Consider the following 4351-nt stretch of genomic DNA (forward strand, 5'->3'; position numbering starts at 1 on the left):
GAAGGAGATGTACTTTTCTCTGTACCCCTCTTTATGTCTTTTGCAGTTTGTATAATATGTATTACTGTTCAAAAATAACAGTAAAGAAACAACTAGTTTTTTGGACTTAGCACCTACTCATTTTTTTCACAGGGAGACTTTGTACCTTAGTTTCTTGTCAGTCAAAAAATGCATTCTAAAAATTACTTTAGAAGATTATTGGCTTCCTCTGATCTTTTTCTTGAAATAGTGGTCTCGGTTTGTCCATGACTACTTTTTTTGGAAAGTAGCATTCACCTTTAGTCAAATATATAACTTCTTTATGTCCATATACAATAGGGTACTACCCCGGTCCTTCAGACTTACACACAAAATGCATCCCGAAACTTTGGGAAGGAAAACATCATTCATTACATTGGCCTCCTAGGAAGTGGCCAGCTTTTAGAAAGCAGCCCGCCCCCCCGCTCCCAAATGCTAAATTGTTCCCGCATTTTGACAGTCTGGACAAAATATTCTTTGAAGGTCATTCTATTCCTTCCTCACAAGTCCTTACCAGGACTCTAATTTTAACCTGGAGAGGTTGTCTGGTTCCTGTCTTCTAGACTATTATGTGATCTTGCCCATGGCTGGTTAGAGATTAGTGTCTGGGAAGGGAAGCCATTACCATATTAAAGAATTAGAATTCAGAGTTTTGGGAAACACAAATCTTTGTAAGCATAAATTTTTCTAAGATACTTTTGGAAATTCAAGCACATCCAAAGGGTGCCAATGACAGATACAAAGGCAAATACATTCAGTTTTTCGAAAATTCCTAATAATTAAGTAACATTCTTAAGGAATAATTTTGCTAATAAATATTCCCTATCCAGGACCGATCATATAAATTCTGGGTCCAGTGCAAAATGGAAACTTGGAGCCCCTTGTTTAAAATTATAAAAAGTTTCAAAACAGTGACAGCAGAATATTAAATCAAGTGTTGGTTTTTCTGAGCCCTGGGCCCTGTGTGTCACACAGGTTTTACGCCCATAACGTGAGTCCATGAAGCAAGTCCTAATCCTACAAGAAAATTGTCTCTGTAGAGCATGGGGGGTTAAGGGTGTAGATTCTAGGGCCAGGAGAGCTGGACTTAAATCTCTGCTTTGCTACTTACTAGCTGAGAGACCATGGGCAAGTTATTATTTATTTCCTTAGGGCTTTAGTTTCTTCACTTGTGTAATGGGAAAAATATCATGAAACTCATAGGATACTGCGAAAATAAAGTGCTTTGAACAACGCCTAGTATAGTATGTGCTCAATAAATGTTAGCTCTGAACTAACGCGCGCTCTCTCTCTCTCTCTCTGTCTCTCTGTCTTTCTGTCTCTCTGTCTCTCTCTCGTTTTCTCTCTCTCTCTCTCATTGCCAGCCCTGCATTGCCTTGTTGCCTATAGGGGGAGCATTCACATCTTTGAGGTTCAAGACCACGCCATTTTATCTATTCCCCTTTTCTTTATTGAAATGGTTTCTGTGTGTGTATCATGGCTCCATTGAATTATTCTGCTCCTTTTTAATCCTCAAAATTTTAAATGCTGAGTAGTATCTTCATAATTCACAACCTGGAGCAAAAGTCAAATGCTTGAGTTCGCCTGTATTTTGCAGTTAGAACACAGCGTGCGCTAAAGGCAACAAGAATGCAATCTGCTTGTTTTCTACTTACTCCGTTGCCTGTTCCGTGTGGCCTCCGATATAACACTCTGTGCTTTGTTTCCACTGCACAATTTATGCTCTTAGTGGAGAGCGAACACTTCTACATCCTGTTCTAGTTTGATATGATATTTATTTAGTTATCGGTGCCCTAGAAACAACGGCCAGACCAAAGTAGTAACCATGTTTCCAAACACGGGGTCAGTGGTATAAGAGGAAGTCTGGCCCGCTTCCAAGTTGAACTCATCTTGGGAAATATTTTCCCGAAGGGAGAAGTGTCCCATGGCTCATTGGACAGAGACGACTGACTCGAGCACCAACTGATGGTGCCACGACCAGAGACTGGAGACCAGCCTGAGCTGGTGTGGAACCTACACCACTTAGTGTCCGATTGACCAAGTCCCTTTCCTGGGCCTTTTCTCATCACCTAAGATGTTGGGACACTATTCCCTACCTCAGAGGGTTGCTGTAGGGATTGAGAAACATGGGAAAATGTTTTATAAATGTTGAAGGGGACTAAAGTTTTGTCACTCTGAAGCTGCCTTTGGGGATATTGATTTTAAGCTGTTCTTGAGAAACGATACTCAAAAAGAAACGTCGACTCTACCCTCCTACTTTCCTGCCTAAGAGATTCAGACAGAAAAATCTGCTTTAGGAAGGGAGCTCTGGCTTAACCATCTTAAGAATCTACATCCTAGCATTAGCCAGGAGGACTCCAAGCTTGTTAGCAAGATACTCACTGTGTCCCATCATTTCTGAATTGCCCAGCAAGAATTTTCCTGCCAGGTAGTTTCTGTTCTTCCTCAACTACCTGTAAATCTCCCATTCTCACTTCTGAAACCTAATACCTCGCTCCCCGCCCCGCGCCCCCCCACACCTTTCTCCTTTATCCAAAAGTCGTATATACCCAATGTTGCCTCACCGTCTTTGGAATTTTCATGCTTATGTGAATTCTCCATGCACGTGTATTAAAATTCGATTTTCTCCTGTTAATCTGTCTCTGTTAATTTAATTATTAGGCCAGCTAGAATAACTTAGAGGGTGGGAGGAAAAGTATTAATTATTGCTGGCCCCTACGATGTCTTCATATCTCCCCCTCTTTGTCAAAATTTCAAGACATCAGCTGAAGATTATGCATCAGGCTTGTGAACATAAGTCAGTGTTTTATAGGATACTTTTTCCTGCAACAGTGCCAGAGTCTAGAGATTTGCACATAAAGAAAAAGAGCTATTCCACCATGCAAAATATTTATACAGAGAAACAAAAGCTGGTGCTCTGCAGTCAGACCTGCATTCGGGTCCTGGCCTGGCCTCTTACCAGTGGTGTAGCTCTGTGCAAATTATTTTACAATTAAATGAGATAGCACAAGGCAAAGTACTTGGTGCTGAGCTGTTGCTTTTTAAGGATTACACTGAGAGTAGAAGAGACTAAACTACAGTGACAGGGGCGAGTTCCTGCCCGTCACAAGCAACCCAACAAGCAAGCATTTGCCAGGCAAGATTTGGAACAGTCTCCTCACCTTGTGGAACACTTACTTTGGCTCAGAAAGTCAGAGGGAATCTTCTAATCTTATTTCTTTACAAAACAAGTTAAAATCGGTAGCCACCAACCATTTCCAAGGGGACCTTTAAACACTTTCTGGAAAAGCGCTCTAGTTGGCATGATTTTAGGCAGCTTTACACAAGTGTCATCTGCACTCTAACCTATAAAAACCAACTTATGAATTTATGAAAACTGCATTCAAATTAGATACAATTAAAAATGATTGAGGTCAGAAGTAGCTCTTCTAATTTTCTTGGACCATTACGAAAGAACATTACGATTGTGAAACTGGGGCCTTCTAGCAGTCAGTGTGTTCTAAAGACAGCCAAACTTAGTCTTTATGACCATGGCCTTGAGGCAAACGAAGCTCTTCTCTTCCAGTAATGGGCACTGTGGTGCTTCACTTAGGGCCCCCATCAGGACGGGGGAGCTCATTTTCCCCAAGCCAGGAGCTCAGCTCACAGCTGAGTTCTCTTGGGGCACTGCTGTCTGTGGCAAGGAGCCTCAACAAGGCCACGCCCTGTGCAATGACTAGAAGGGAAGATGGCCCTTCGCCTGCATTTGGGACAACCTCGAAAGGCTCCAGAGCTCCCCAAGGAATCTATTTGACATCTTTATTGCAACTCCATCTCTGTTCAACATTTGCCTCTGCCCAAACTTGCTTCCTTCACTTCCTTCAGGTGCTATTTCCAAGAGTAAATCTCCAGCAGAGGAAACCTGACCCAAGGTACTTCTCTCGGACTGTCTTCCCAGAGCTTCAATAATCGCACAGTAGTGGTCTCGGTGGGGGGTGCTTTTGTCCCCAGGGCACATTTGGCAATATCTGGAGACATGTTCGGTTGTCCCAGCTGTTACTGGAGAGTAAGGTCCTCTCCTGGCGTTGTCTAGGTTCTTGTGTCTCGAACGAAGAATTGAGCAATACACCGAAATACAGTAGAAAAGAAAAGTTTTATTAGAAGGGAAAGTACACTTCCAGACGTGGAAGTGGGCCTGAGCAAGAGAAGCGTGGCTCAAAAGGCCTGGTAACAAAGGCTTCAGGGTTTTTATCCCTTTTTGCAGTGGGTGGTTACTTTTCTTAGAGTACTGGGCTTTCCTGATTGGCAACTAAGATGGACAGGACTCAGCGATTCATCATTTTGCTTTCTGCCC

This window comes from Pteropus vampyrus, unplaced genomic scaffold (genome assembly GCF_000151845.1).
Source record: "Pteropus vampyrus isolate Shadow unplaced genomic scaffold, Pvam_2.0 Scaffold69, whole genome shotgun sequence".
In the NCBI taxonomy this organism is placed as follows: Eukaryota; Metazoa; Chordata; class Mammalia; order Chiroptera; family Pteropodidae; genus Pteropus; species Pteropus vampyrus.